Genomic DNA, 17299 nt, shown 5'->3' with positions numbered 1-17299 from the left:
TATTAGATTTACAATGTACAGACTTACGATTAATTATTAATTACGAAATCATTTTGTAAGATAAGAAAAATAAGTATAATTAAAACTATTAAATATATTTATATGTTATACACTCAGAAAAAGGTCATTTCTTTGAAGTAATTTTTCTCTGGATGTAATAAAAAAATTGAAGTACAGAGTGCGATGAGACGCTACTCATATGCAATGCAGATGCCCTCATATTCTTCTGAAAATATAAACGTTTTAAGTACTAAGGAAACGCTATCGTTTCCACTACCTTGAGGTTAAAGCTTGGCGCGTTTTTTTTTAAATGGTTTCCCCAGTAGGTCTAATCCACTCTCATTTAATGCAACAATTGTTCGAAATGCCTTCCTTGTGCTTGTGAACAGAGTTCGATTGTTCGAACTATTTGCCGCGTTGCACGGTGCACTATGTCCGGCGTAATGATATTAAAGGCCGTTATAATCTCATTGCGTACCTCATGTACAAGGCCATCACGCCTATGCTCGATTAAATCTATATGGCCCCAAACAAAGTAATCAAGCACATTTAAATCTGACGACCTTGCCGGCCAAATAATCGGATCACCACAACCCATCCACCTCTCCGGAAAACGCGCGTCTAACATTTCTCTTTGAGGGGAGAAATGTGCGGGAGCTTCATCATGCTGAAATCAGCGATTGACTATTGAGAGGAACATCCTCGAGAAGCATCGGTAAATCATTTTCTAAAAACTCTCTGTACGCCTGTGCGCTGAGACGTGGCAAAAAATGAGGACCGATCTAAAAATTGTCAATTGTAAATACATTCGAAAAAACTATGGAAGAAAAGATATTTTCTTTATAATTTACAAGAATATTTACCACTCGGTCCTTTAACACTCCTGCCCATACGTTGATTGACCAACGATATTGATTGACGATTTGAAAGGCGCTCTCGCGAATGGCGTGTGGATTTTCGAATTGCCAGACCAAATGATTTCTTGAGTTGAACATCATTTGGCGTAAAGGTGGCCTCATCCGTCCATAAAATATAATCGGGAAATGAGGCATTTCGCCGACATTGTGCAAGAAGCCCTGCGCATATTTTATTGATGTTTAATCTCTGCAAAAAGCATTGTGATTATCGAATAAAAAGAATAAATAAATACAAAAATGAACGCGCGGTGCTTCATTTCGCTCCATCAATTGCTGCGCGCGTTGATATAATGAAATGGCCGCAAATTATTTTGCCGTAAATTGCGATGCACCGTACATCGCGGTAAACCGAGTGCGCGAGCTGCACGACATACACTAGTTCCGGATTTTCCTCGAACATCCGAAGGACTTCTTCTTCGAGACCGACGTTGCGACGTATTGGTGGACCATAATTTCGCGTATTCCGCAGGAGACTTCTTGTTTCCTTCGCCCGTAAGATACATTTCCTAATGGTTTTTGACGAAGGATGCCGCTCGCCATTAGGAAATCGCAGAACATTTCTTTGAATCGAAGAAACCTTTCTCTGAGTATATAACATATAAATATATTTAATAGTTTTAATTATACTTATTTTTCTTATCTTACAAAATGATCTCGTAATTAATAATTAATCGTAAGTCTGTACATTGTAAATCTAATATTCTTTCAGCTGAAACTCTTACCTTTTTTGTTTTTTAAATCATTAAATGCAATTGAACGTATTAATTACGTTAATTACGTTATTTTGTATCACTGTTAGAAATGTTTTAATGAATTTTAAGTAACGGAAGCTTATGGTCATGCAATAATTGAAAAGAATTGATAATTAATATAATTGAAAATTAAATTATACTAGTCTCAAATGTAATGAACGTTAAAAATTTTTTTATTATATTAATAAAATTTTTTTATTCTAAAGTACTTTTAAAGCCATTCTGTTTTCATTCTGAAATTTTTTTCTATCTCTTACAATTCCAGCGACATTCGCTTCGAAAGAGAAACACCGATCTTTTTCTAAAGGGTGTTCAACTTCCTAAAAGTGCGTACGTATAAAAAAATACGTGCTTATTTTTGTCTGGAGAATAATATAGTAAATGCTCATTAAAATCGGAGAGGGATAGTTGGGTCCCTTTCCTTAAGTAAGTTACAGATTTTTTTAATGTAATGAACATGGGCATTAAATTTGATGGTTTAATCGAAATAAACTAAAACATTCAATTTTCAATAGTTTTTCATTACACTTAAGGTTTCAGTTATTACAAATTTAAACATCTCATTAACGTATACATAAATAATTTTTTCAGTGACAGAAAATTTAAATTTTATTCATCAGTGAACATAAAAGATTAATAAAATTTAAGAACGTTTCTAACGGTGTACAATAAAACTTGTTAAACGATAAGAAACATGTGAAAAAGAACCTCAGTCAAATGCGTCATTATACATGGAAAAATAATACATATATGGATTTACAATGTAGCGGCTATCTACCTGAGCTTGTACTAATAATTTCAAGTGTACACGCATTAACATGTCAAAAAATAAAATTCCGATTAAATATAGCATAAAACGACGCGATAGTTCCGACAAAGTGTGTCTCGAAGCGTAATTAAATTGGGAGTACAAATTATTTCGGTCCATTTTTTTGTGTTCAAAAATGCATTTATTTCAAAACAAAATGAATGAATAGATTAATTAAAGTATTGTCCATCGTTGGCTACTTATTACTTTTTCCCATCTCTCAGGCAATTTTCGAATTCCATCTCGAAAAAATGACTCGTATTTGGAGGCGATCCAATTTTGGAGCCAATTTTCGATTTCTGCGAAAGAAGTGAACCGGTGACTTGTCAAATCGTGCTGCATCCTTCGGAACAACTAGTAATCAGAAGGAGCAATGTCCGGAGAATACGGCGGTAAAACATCCCATTTGAGTGTTTCCAAATATTTTTTTACGACTTTTGCGACATGAGGCCGAGCGTTGTCATGAAGAAAAATAACTTTATCATGTCTTTGCTCGTATTCCGGCCGTTTTTCTCGCAATGCACGGCTCAAACGAATCAATTGTAGCCGATCGCCCGTAATGGAATCGTCAGGTTTCAGCAGCTCATAGTAAACAACATCCTTTTGGTCCCACCAGATACAGAGCATCTTCGAACCATGAATGTTTGGCTTTGGTGTTGATGTTGAGGTCGATGGCAACGATTGACCGGGCTTAGCGTAGTATTTTTTCTTCTTGGAGTTGTTGTAGAATATTCACTTCTCATCTCCAGTCACAATCCGATGCAAAAAACCTTTTCTTTGTTGTCTTTGAATCAGCTGTTCGCAAGTGAAAAATCGCCTTTCAACGTCTCTCGGTTTCAGTTCATAAGGCACCCAATTTCCTTGTTTTTGAATTATTCCCATGGTTCTCAATCGTACAGAAACGACTTGTTGAGTTACTCCCAATGATTCTGCAAGCTCCTCTTGCGTTTGACTCTGATCTTCTTCGAGTAATGCCTCTAATTCTTTGTCTTCGAATTTTTTTGACTGTCCAGAGCGAGGCTTGTCTTCAACGCTGAAATCTCCATCCTTGAAACGTCGAAACCATTCCCTACATGATTTATCAGTTGGAGCAGTGTCACCATAAACTTCGACAAGCATTCGATGAGTTTCAGCTGCACTTTTCTTCCAATTAAAGCAGAAAATTAGAACTTTCCGCAAATGCTGCTTGGTTAACACAAAATTCGACATTTCAAACACAGTAAAAATCAAGGTTTTTGTATGAAACTCAAGGCGATATAAACTGAATATTATTAATAGATGTCTAACCTCTTTGAAACGCCAAAATCAGCTGTCACTATGAATCATTCACAACAACTGCCATTTTTTGGAAAACGGACCGAACTAATTTGTACTCCCATGTTTCTAAAACATCATATAATAAAGCAAGCGGAAAGATATCGCGACGATCATCATATGCTTTGCGTAGTGTTCTAATTAATTAGATTAATTAGCTTAACATATCTATAATTGTGTTAAAACGTATTTAATCGTACTAAATAATGTGATTTATAATGATAAGAAATGTGTAAGGAAAACTTCAGCTAAAATAACATTTTGGATAGTGTAGACGCGATGCGGCGAAACACATAAGACACCGCCATGCCAGACTGTGTCAAGCGACGAAGCGCTACTTCCCCCTCCTTACGCGCCGCCGCCGCCGCCGCTGCTCGAGTGTGGGCCGTCTTACGAATTCGCGCGGCGAGGCTTGATCGCATTGGCTTAGACGTTTCCTTTTCTAATTCGAAAACTACAGCCAGTATCTCAAAGTATAAGAATTTTTTATTCTCTTTGATCCATTCTCCGCATTCAATGTGGCCCCGACCCATCTTAAGAGACTGTATATATATGGATATTCATAAAAGAGAATTACATTATGTATGTGCAATGTCGTATTCATTTATTGATACTGTATTATTATTATTATCTAAAATGGCATTGAACGTAAGGAAAAAGTGCTACGGCTTCGTATCGATATAACTATTAAAGTTAAAAATCTGTACTTTATGTATATTACAGATTTTTAATACTGATGGTATATATTGGAACACGGCCTACACTGCATGTGTACATAATACAACTGTATTTCTAAAGCCCGATTCTACAAATATAAGATTAACTTCAATTATGATTTATTTTTTTCTCAATTTTAAAATTGGAAAATTTTCCAAAATAAATGTTACATTTGTGGAACCGACCCTAATACACGCTAAGATGGTAATGTAGGAAACGGAATAAAAATATCGATAATTAATCGATCGAATTTCCTGCATGATCATATTAACTCAGAGGGCGTAAGCATCTTATACATTGGAAATAAAAGCCTGTAATCGACCTTGATTAACTTCAGCCTTCGTTCCCCCTAATACTGTTATTTATTAAATTTTTAAAAGAAAGTAATAGTAATTTTATATATAATGTGCGCGCGCGCGCGCGCGCGTGTGTGTGTGTGTGTGTGTGTGTGTGTGTGTCGGAAGAAAACATGAAATAACTTTATATGAGGGAAGTACGAATATAGTTCCTATTTGCGAAGGCGACTGTCGTGACGGACTCTATTCCGAAATTATTATATTTTTCTACTGACTGACTGACTACCTTTTGCAGTTCTTTTATATTCTGACAAAGAGTGTGGGGGTGTCTTTCCAAGAACGTTGACATGTTTCGTTGAATACGGTATACATAGCGGTCTGCGTCAGCATTTCAACAGTATGCAAGGGCCAACAAAAAGTCGTATGATCCATGTTGTTGACCCTTGCATACCTGTTGGAGCACAGACCACCGCCACATATATCGTATTCAACGAATAGAACCAATGTTGGCAAAACGTCCGAAGTTGATAAGAATATGATATATTATGTTATATTATATCATTATATATAAATATTTTGTGTCATTTTTAAGATAAAATTGTATTACTAATAAAAGCGATGCTACAAACATTTTGTACAAAATTTATGATAAAAATTCTACTATAGAATATGAATTAATAATTTATGGTTTAGATTATATTGTACATGCTGCACTGCATGATAAATAAATGTATGTTATAAAATATATTCTTTTCTTTTAAAATTATTGTATCCCTAATATCTTTGCAACTTCTTCTTCATATCTTCGTAATAGTATTGAATTAGTCAATAAGAAAGCGCGCTTGGTCATTTGTATTACAGTGATTAAAGAAAATTATTATCATAATTAGTGTTATTAAGTTATATTATTAAAATTTTATAAAAATATTATCATAATTAATTTCTAAGTCGTATTATTAAAAATCATAAATACCATATCTATTTAATTAAATCACGTGCAAGAAGAAAAGACAACGTGGGAGAGAGCGCAACGGGAGGAAGAGAAAGCGCAAATAATTAGTACAGGACTGTAACTGGTGGAAGAGAGAGAACTGCATCCTACAATGAGTAGGAGAGAGAAGACGAGTTTAAAGAGAGAACGCAACGGGTGAAAGAGAAAAGAAACGAACGCTTGCCCCTTCCCAATGTCTGTGAGGCATTTCCTCCTCCCTGACTCCCTCACACACACACATGCACATCATATACGTATATGCACTAGTTGAGTAGAACCCGCTATCCTACTCCGCAATTTGACGGTCCGCAGACGATGGCGCGTATAGAAGCCAGTAGCATGTCGTTATGCTTGCATGTCTCTTTATCGGTTTGTACTTTACCATCGAGATTCGTCACTTTGATCGCCCGTGACTGGCGCACAAACCGCATATTTTCTCTTTCCATAAAATATTGAAAATGATATCGCGATCGGGCCTATTTATAGAGCCGCGTAGATCGAAATCGATCAGTAATCAAAATGTTTCTCGTCATGTCAGATGATGTGCATAATTTAACTCAAAAGAACTAGAATATATGCCGAAAATTGTACTGCTGCGAGAGTTTGAAAATTGTATAGATCTGTTGTGAGACAGATTACCAGAACATATACGAGCAGATTCGAAGATATAACGATACCGTCGGTGCCTGAAGCATTACACTTTACCGAGTCATCAAATGCATATCGATGGTCTGGCGCCTCTGAAGAATTGCAGCGAATGTCGTTGAGAGGCTTATTAAATCGTGCAATAAACACGCTTCCTTTCGAACTACATATTCCCGGATATCAGTTTTGCGATCCGAGAAGCGATTGACTAGAGATGATTATTAATTAATTCATTGGATGCGTGTCGCGAGCATATTCGCACAGCAATGATCTCGCTGAACGATACGCGGCTGACAATATACTCGCCGAGAAGGCGCGGAAACGCATTACTGTGAATGATTCGACTCTCAGAGAGAGAGACGCAGCCACAGCAGTTTGGGCAGCTATGAAGACCAAAATTGGTATGAGTTTGAAACCGACAATGAAGAAGAAGGAAGAGCATCCGGACACTTCCAATGGCGAAACGCGGCGGCGTCTATTGATTGGCGGCGCGGTGGAAGTCGCCAAGGCAGTAAACGATAACAAAGCAGTGCAGCGTCAGTTGGAAGAACTGCAATGTCATGGAAGGCCGTAACATTTATTTCGCACCCTACAAGCGCGGACAAGGTATCGCGAGTAGAAAAAAAAAACATCGATGGAACGTTAAAAATGCCAAAGGGAGTAACTACTGATGTGCAATTGCAACAACGTACAAATCGTATGCACATTCCGTATTTTAGAGGCATCTTTATGCGTACTACATTATCGGTCGAAGGAGTACGTTAAAACGAGAGCGGTATCGTAAATTTGGACAATGCTGAGGGACCCTGTACGCATTCGTATGCAGTCCCTGTAAGTCCGCAGTCGTGAAAAGAAGGAATCGCGTCATGTACTTTGACAGTTTCGGTAATTTTCGACCACTGAAGGAAATTGAACGGTATCTGGCAAACAGTGTAATCGAATACAATCGCATGCCTCATCGACATTACAGTCAGAACAATTGTGGACAGCTTTATTTACAGTTTCTACGAACGATTGATAAGCAATTTAAGAATTATTGCGCTGTTTAATTCAAATGTTTAGCTTGTTTGAAACACGTCCCAGCAAACATAAATATATATTGTAACTATTATATTGCTTCCATATAACGGAATATAATAGATAATATAACATGTGCATAACATTCTACGTCCACGTTAGTTGTAATTTCCTACTCACAAATCATTGCAGCTACATAATATAAGTATAACATGTAACTTGATATGTTATATAATAGTCATATAACAGTTTTATAATTTGCGTTATTGTTATAAAACTAGAACGTGACTGTTATATTGCTATACATTATCCTAACTTAATTTAATGCTTTTTGCACATACTATTCTCAGAAAAGATCTTGGAATTAATTCTAAAATAAAAACAAACGAAATAATTTAAACAAACATAAATAACAAGAAGCGACTACAAGCCAGTAATTTGTCTAGAGCATATGGTTTAATTAAAATCCATAAGTCTGGTTATTCTCTAAGAATAATTGTATCTTCGATTAATAGTCCATTATACTTTCGATCCTTTTCTTACATAACATTATTGTCAGTAGTATATCGGAAGCATCTAGTTACATAAAAAATGGCTTCCATTTAAACTGTGTTCCACTTAATATATATCATAACGCTCATAGAATCATTTCATCCTTGTCGGTTATAAAATGTTAAACAAAGATAAACAATGCTCGCTCATTGCGAGCATTAAATGGAACGCAGCCTTAATCGAAAAATTAAATGGAACCCGTTTTGATTCTAATTACATTTTGATATCGCTTAATGTAATATCCTTGTTCATTAACGTTTCGGTAGAACTAGCGTTAAATAGTGTTTAAAAAAATGGGACTTATATATCAAAAAACATAAATATTCCATTAGAAGAATTTTTAGCCTTCATCCGTCTGATTCTTAATTCTATTTTTTTTTTCATATTTTTTAATAATAAAATTTAATAAATAAGTTTTCGGTGTCCCAATGGGTTCATCATTGTCGCCAATTATTGTAGACATATGGAGGACCTTGAAGAAATAGCGATAATCCAAAAATTACTGATAAATTTATTATTTTATTTCTGGTATGTGGATGACATTATTTTAGCGGCTCCTTAGATACGAATATAATATTAGAAATCTTTAACTTCTTATATGTCAGACTACAATTTACTATGGAGATTGGCACTGAGGATAAATTGAGTTTTTTGGACACTATGATTATGATTACAACCATAAGATGTCTAATTAACTATTTTTGATAGTTGTTCGGGCGAATTTCTTTTTCACTCACATCCTTTGTGTCACAAAAAGGGTATTATCTTTGGTTTTGTTAACAAAATAATTAAATTGTCTCATCCTCGTTTTTATGAAAAGAACCTCTTCATATTTTTCCAGATAATAGCTATTCTCCTCCTTTCATTTTTTCAACAATAGAAAAAAGATTAAAATACCACATACGGAACAAAAATATAAATCATAATATCCATGTCAAGAAAAAATTCTTTATAATTCCATATATAAAATCTATTTCTGAAAGATTTTTACCTATAGCATATAAATATAATTGTAAGCTATCATATTCAATCCCAAATACATTAAAAATCCTTATAGTGATAAGGATAGACTAGATCTTTTAACTAATCAAAATGTTATATATATTGTAAAATTTCTTGTGAGGACTGTGAAGCTAGTTATGTAGAACAAACCAAAAGAAAATTAAAAACAAGACTAAATGAACATATTTTAGACATTAAAAAGACTGGTTTTCCATCGGTAATTACTGAAACATCGTATTAATTATAACCATAATTTTATTTGAAAGATGTAAAAACCTTAGACAAGGAACCGTCATATAATAAAAGATTAATCTCTGAAATGGTTTACATTAAAAAATCAAAAGTAGGATTAAAGAAATAAAACAACATTGAATCATTACCTAATTCATTATCTAATCTACAGATTTTACAGCCTCTTTTCTCTTCTTAATCTTTTTCTTCCCTTCTCATTTTCTTTGTTCTCAATTCCCCTTTCAATTTCATTCCTTCTCTCAGAATATTATAAAGTATCAGAATGTGACTCACACAATACATATATGCTACAATACAATACAAGTTATTTCTGACTGAACTGGTTCAGTCAGATTTTTAACTTTGACAATTTTTAACTTTGATCGCATTTGCTTCATCTGATCAATTTGACTTATTATTTCAATTACTGAATCATATTCATGTTAACATTTGCATTTGAGGTATATGTACAATAATTTTATTTATTAAACACACTTTAATATAGTTATCTATTAAATAAGAATTATACAATATATACTAATAATTTTAAATACAACCATCATTTATTCATTGTTAATGTAATTTCTATAATCTATGGTATTAATTTGATAATACATTCTGTTATCAAATTAATGTTCGAGATTAACATCCGTAAAGTCGATTTTACGGAATTAATGTATGTGCGACATGTGGTTTGGAAACGTCTAGAAACGCTATATTATTGTTCTAGAAGCTTCCAATTGAACTTGACAATCACCTTTCTTTGTTGAAGTCAAGAATGTAATCAAAACCGCATGTTGTACATACACAAAAATCAATTGTTAAAAACGGCAATTAAAATTCGAATCGATCACAACGCACGCGCGCTCGCGTGATGCGAAACGCGTAATTTGCTAACACCTCAAACATAACCGCTGATTTTGCGGGCGCGCATGACAATAACGTGACGCTTGGCCATCGTCATTAAAAATTACCAATCGCTGCCCGAATCATGAGGTCACCTCAAAATAATTTTGGAGAATCTTATATTATAGGCGATTGACGAAAGGAGCCTTTGTTCGATCAAAGGCCGAATCGAGCAGTGATCTCACTTTTTTCTTTTTTAGTCGCAGTTAACGCTCCGCAATTTAGATCAATCGCCTCTGAGACGTTCCGCCGAAAGAAAACCGCCGCGTTTGACTCCTAATAGAAATCCGAAAGAGTGTTCGCCTGTAAAAAGGAAACGTTGATTTCCATCCGCGTTTATTTGCGCTGTATTAAATTTATCATTTTAAATTTGTTACACGTTTTTGCGAAATTATCAATTCTGTAAATTGTTGAAAATAAAATTGTAATCTGTTACACGAACATTCGCGTTGTTTGAATTTTCGCTCGAAATGTCTTTCCGCTCAAACTTTCTCTCTATTTCTTTCTTTTTCTTGCTCTCGAACAGAATGTGTGCTGGTACATTTTTATTTAACTCAACATGTTCAAGTAATTTTATCATCATTATGGTTTGTGATACTAATTGCGATTGATATAATGGAAGAATGTAACTGAGAATATTACAAGACTGAAAGTGTCGCATTATTGCACAGAAAAATATTATTGCAACAGAAAATAGATAGGAAAGAATATTATCAACACATTGCGTAACTATGATTTGTAGAAATTACTGTATCTAATCGTTTTATTAATTTTGCATTAATTTTATTAAATTTGCATTTAATCTCTACATGTATACACTGAGGATGACTTAATAATAAGGTCGAAACATATGTTTTTAAGAATTTAAATATATAAAAATTTGGCTCGTAGCCTCTTCTTATTATTTATGTTTGTTTATTATTATGGAACAGTTTGCTTTCTTTTAAAATTAATTCCGAGACCTTTTCTGGGATTAGTGTGTGCAAAATACATTTCCTGAAAATTGTTTTTACTTGTTTTGTGAATATAAAAAACAATATGTAATAATTGATTTTAATTCATTTATTTATAAACTGCATAATTTGTACATAATAGATAAATACATATATATTTATAAATATCATTACTGAGTATTTGAAGTATTTAATCGTAATATTCATATATTATATTATAACTAACTGTGTATTATATTTTTATGATAATTGTTGATTTAGTCTCTTTACTTCCGATAATGATAATGTTTGAGATCGGTAATTCGAAAGAAAAGCAAGAATTCTTTCAGTCGACCGACATTAATTGTCATTGAACGCATGCATAAATTGAGCTCGTGATTTCATCTCGAGCATGATCTTAATCCTCGTTAAAATCATCGAATTCGTTGTTCTTTGTTCTTTTTAAAAACAATTCGTTACACGCAAACAAGTTGTCGTTACCGGCAACGGACAATCGAAAGTTCTAGAACGATTCAATTCGCGCACGCGAGCGCCGCGCTCCAACGAATACGTCACGCGCTGTCACCGATCCCACACACGGATTTTCTGTCGCGCATGACTGTTACGTTGAACGTCGTTAGAAAAGAATCCAAAGCGCCAATCAATTTTGTACACCTAATGCCACGTAATAATTACGATTGTGGCAAATTTTTATTGGATTTTTCCCAAAAAAGAAAGCTCAGGCCGAAAGCAATAAATGCTTCGATCTCGCCGTCCTCCTTCTTACTTCGAAAAAGTTCTTAGAGTTCTTAGAGTTATAATCTCGTTTCGTAAAATCGCCATGCTAACCGCTTAGTGAAATCGCTATAAAACGAATCTTTCGAGAAGTACCGAGAAAATCGCCGAGAATTTTCATCACCGTGATTCCAAATTGTATTGGAAAAGGTGACCGCATTTAATATTCTGTTAATCTAATATTTAATTAATTATATTTTTTGACTTTGTAACTGTGCATATTAAAGAAAATTCTTTTGTTAAATTACAAAGAAACGAAGTTCTCTTTACTATCGCTTATCATATCAACCGTGTGCCGTTTTCTCACTCGAAACTTTCGCGCGGTGCGCTCTCGCACAATAAAATTCGATTTATTCAACGCGTTTTGCATGAAATGAATGAATCTGGCAGAAAAAGGTGTGTCACTCTGTTACGCGAATCGAGGTATTAATTATTGAAGTTGACAGATATCCAGATGAGGAAATCTGTCATATCAATGCATTGAGGGTTATACAAATTCTGTTTTAAAATCACAAATTCTCTGCTTTAAAATACAAATTATTTTTTATATAATTTTTGTTTTTAAAGCAGACAAATATCTAATCAAAACAAATTTTTTGCTGTAAAAATACAAAAATTATAGAGAAAATAATTTATATATCTGATGAGTTTTCTGATGAGACGTTTTCTGCAAAACATTAGTCAATTTGGAGATAAATTGGCAGCAAACTCAAATTTTGACTACAAAACTATAATCATCTGTGTCCTTTGGCTATGGATTTGTCGAAAGCCTGCTATGTCAGCAAATTGATGGCAGAAATCGATCGTTTTGCTTTAGATTTCGCTCTCACTCTGCTCTCAATCTGCCGTCAAGTTATGAACTTCGTTCATTTTCTGCTACTGATCTACTGGCAAAGCATGTGTAGCAGGCTTTATTATAGTTCTGACAACAATTTGCTGACAATGTCAGATAATACAAGCTTTGCTCAAAATTTGTTTCCGCAGGCTTTGCTACCAGAGTTTTTAAAACAGAGAATTTATTTTTAAAGCAAAGAATTTGTGTAATATTGAAGCAGATAATACTTATAGCCTCATTTACATATTCTCATGTCCATCTCTATGCTATCGATGTGACAGGTTTCCCAACCTGAATAGTCGTCACTGTAACGGTTATAACGTATTTCAGTCCATTATGAGATAGAGCAATATTTTATTTTCCAAATTCATTCGTTTCATGCAAAAACGCGTTAAATGAACTTAATTAACATCGAAGGGGTGGAGGCTAAACTCAACAATTACCACTTTTATATTTTTCCATAGAACAGCTTTTAGTGTGTACTGATATACAATAATTTGTAATGCAAGCGACTGAATTCACTAGTAATATTCTTCTATAGCACAAGTTATACTCATTTGTCCGTAAGTTCTTATGATTCAAGTACAAATTGTCACGCATGTTGCGTTTTATCGCACTCAACAGCTCTAAGCTCAACTGATACAGAGCTTCGTGGATAGAGATGGTAGGACCGCGACGTTAGAACCATAATTTAAATTATATAATATTAATATACAATAATATCAACAAAACAATTGTTATATAATATGCAATAAATGCCGTTATATTGCTGTTCATTTATTATAACATATAAATAACGAAACAATGTACTAGTTTCATAACCCGGTTGTATTATACAGGGTGTTTCTTTTCAATCGAGCCAGGTGAATATTTCAAATGCTGTTGAGAAAAATGTTTATAGAAATATGTGTCAGACAAAAGTTGTAGAGTGCGGAGGGGGACACAAGATGGTGGCCTTGAGTTTTTGATGAAGGTCAAACTAAAGGTCATTTCAAGGTCAACTTTGATTTTTTTTAATGGAATGTAGTACTTTTCATTGCATATTCTGAAAGAGCATAAAATTCTGCATTAAAGTTGTTTGACGTTTTTCATGAAAATCCATTTTATTATGGAAATTTAGCAATTTAAAAAAATTCGTAAAAAGAATCATGCATCAAGTTATACATGTTCATGAACATTTTTCGTTCTTAGAGTTACCCGGAATCAATGGCGTGGACGTGACGAAAATCTGATTCCATTGGTATGCTTGATTTACTTAAGGGGTGAGTCCCCTTGCCTCTGACGTTCGGGGTGCTTGATTAAAGTGAATCCCCTTGCCTCTCACTATGTATCAGACTACTGTAACATTACAGAAGATGTTCAAAAACATCTCCTCCAACGGCTAGGCACATGTGCAATCGACATTGAAGTGAAAGTGTCGTTCTTCGTAACATTTCTTCAGGAATTAATGCCATTGCATTACGTATGCGAGCATGTCCCATAAAAATCGCACGATGTAAGGTCTGGTGAATTCGGTGGCCAGCGAATGAAACCATTTCTGCCTACCCAACGTTGAGAAAATCTTTCATTTAAATAATCTCGGGCGTACGCGGACGTCATCGTTCATTTACGTTCGTAAGTCCATTATTGCATTCTTACATCGTATTGAGCTCGTCCTTAGACGAGCGTTTCAGTCATTACAAAAGAAAGAAGTATCGGTTGATTACTTACATGATTTGACAGAATTACTCATACTGTATGCTTCATAAAATGTCACGTATGAGATACAGCTTAAGTTGTTTTAACGAGAACATAGCATTGCAACAATGGGTGATTATTCACCCACGGAAACTGTAGACATAATAATTGAATACGGCAGAAGTAATGAGAATGCTAGAGAATGTGCTCGTCTTTATGCACTTCGATTTCCAAATCGTCGACATCCTTCTCGTCAAACAATTTCAAATCTCATCGCTAGAGCACGTGATGGTCAATTGAGACGTCAACGAAAGAAAAAAGATCGCACAGAGGACACCGTGTTGAATATCGTTATTTTTTTCGGGATGGTTGTATTCAACCCGCATGTAAGTCAGAGCAAAATCAGCCTCGAATTGAACACCTCTCTTTCTACAGTAAATCGAGTTTAAGGACGAATCACTTCTACCCGTACCATATTGAAAAACATCAGGCTTTGACTGATGATCAGAAAAGGATACGCGTTCAATTTGACTCAATCAGTGGGCTTTGCAAAAACTGGAAGAAGATAACACTTTTTTCGACAGGATGCTTTTTAGTGATGAGGCCTCATTCCACAATAATGGAGCTTGAAATTGCCACAACTCCCATTATTATGCAGATGTTAATCTCTTTTGATTACGTCGCGTAGACAATTAGAGGGTCAATGTTTGGTACGGAATATTGGATGGGCAAATCGTTGGACCATACTTTTTTAATGCCAATTTAAATGGAGCGATGTACCTGCAGTTTTTGCAAAATGATCTGCTAGGGTTGATTGAAGACATCAATTTACAAACTCGCAGGAACATGTGATTCCAACACAATAGCGCCCCGGCACACTCTGTGGGTGTTGTCCGCGATTATTTAAATGAAAGGTTTCCTCAACGTTGGGTAGGCAGAAATGGTTTCATTCGTTCGCCACTGAATTCACCAGACTTTACATCGTGCGATTATTTTTTATGGGATTACGTGAAAGGGATTGCTTTTGCTACAGAGTCAACAACTCCCGATAACATGCAGAATCGCATACGTAATGCAATGGCATTAATTCCTGAAGAAATGTTACGAAGAACGACGCTTTCACTTCAACGTCGATTGTACATGTGCCTAGCCGTTGGAGGAGATGTTTTTGAACATCTCCTGTAATGTTACAGTAGTCTGATACGTAGTGAGAGGTAAGAGGACTCACTTTAATCAAGCATCCTGAACGTCAGAGGCAAGGGGACTCACGTAAATCAAACACCCCAATGGAATCAGATTTTCGTCACGTCCACGCCGTTGATTCCGGATAACTCTAAGAACGAAAAATGTTCATGAACATGTACAACTTGATGCATGATTCTTTTTATGAATTTTTTTGCTTAAATTGTTAAATTTCCACAATAAAATAGATTTTCATGAAAAACGTGTCACACAACTTTAACGCAGAATTTTATGATCTTTCAGAATATGCAATGAAAAATACTACATTCCATTTAAAAAATCAAAGTTGACCTTGAAATGACCTTCAGTTTGACCTTCATCAAAAACTCGAGGCCACCATCTTGTGTCCCCCTCCGCACTCTACTCTTTTGTCTGACACATTTTTCTATAAATTCAATAGCATTTGAAATATTCGCCTGGCTAGATTAAAAAGAAACACCATGTATATATATATATATATATATATGTATATATTAGGTGTTGGAATTAATTCGTAGCGTTTTTAATGAAAGAATGTTATTTATTTCACATGAGCATTAAAAAATACATTAATGAAAGTACTTCCCATCACTTGTAAAACGCTACGAATTAATTCCAACACCTAATACAGGGTGGGCCATCTATTGGTACGTTTTTGAATTTCGTCGTATGGCAACACCGAACGAGCTACAGACCCGAAATTTTGACAGTTTATTAGTCATACCGTCCGCGGCACGAAACAACATGTTTTCTCTTGAAGAGCGTTTTGAAATTTTAAAAACTTATTTTCAAAGTCAGTGCTGTGTCGCCGAAACTGTACGAATTTTGAAAAGAAATATGGGTCGTGATAGAGCACCCACCGAAGGAGCTATACGCAAATTGGTGAGGAAAGTTCGTGAGAAAGGGATGTTAGTGGATGACATTATATTACGACTGTTTTGAGTGAAATTGGCGCCGAGGTAGTCCAAAATGTCATTAATAATTGGGGTGACCGAATGGCATACTGTAAGGCCAGTAGAGGGAGCCACATGAACGAAATCGTTTTTCATTCTTGACGCGGATACTTTTAGCTTCACAACAAAAAAAAAATTAATAAAAAATATCAATGTATGCTCATTTGATCGCATTTTTAAAAACGTACCAATAGATGGCCCACCCTGTATATATATTACATATATATATATGTATATATATATATATATATAGAGCAAATGGAGTTGAAAATAGATAACGATAATGATCTGATAGCTGTTTATAGTTGTTAAATATTAGTCTGATAGCTATTCAATAGATATACATTTAATTGTGCTTCAATGCGAAGCGCTGCAAGCGATAAAAATGCTGAAGTGGAATTTTTCGAGTGCGACGTCTTCTCATATACTTTTTGGTTGAGACATACGCTTTAATTCGAGGCTTTGTACTTTTGCTGATATATTAATTATGACAATCTAATAACTAATGATCTAATTGTAACTAATAAATGCTGAAGTTTATTCGTGGAAGTGTTCGAACGCGTGATATATTTTTCGGCTGAGATATAAACTTTTGACCGGGGCGTTGTACTTTTTTCTGTTGATATAATGCATAATGATCACCTCAGTGCGTACTGTTTAATGATATCACTTGCCGAGATTGGTGACCAGCAGTTATTGGATCTCTCATGTTAGACAATTCTTCAATACCGCGTCAAA

The sequence above is a fragment of the Acromyrmex echinatior genome, chromosome 6 (genome assembly GCF_024713525.1).
Source record: "Acromyrmex echinatior isolate Ae372 chromosome 6, ASM2471352v2, whole genome shotgun sequence".
NCBI classification, from domain to species: Eukaryota; Metazoa; Arthropoda; class Insecta; order Hymenoptera; family Formicidae; genus Acromyrmex; species Acromyrmex echinatior.
This window is presented reverse-complemented; position numbering follows the sequence as displayed.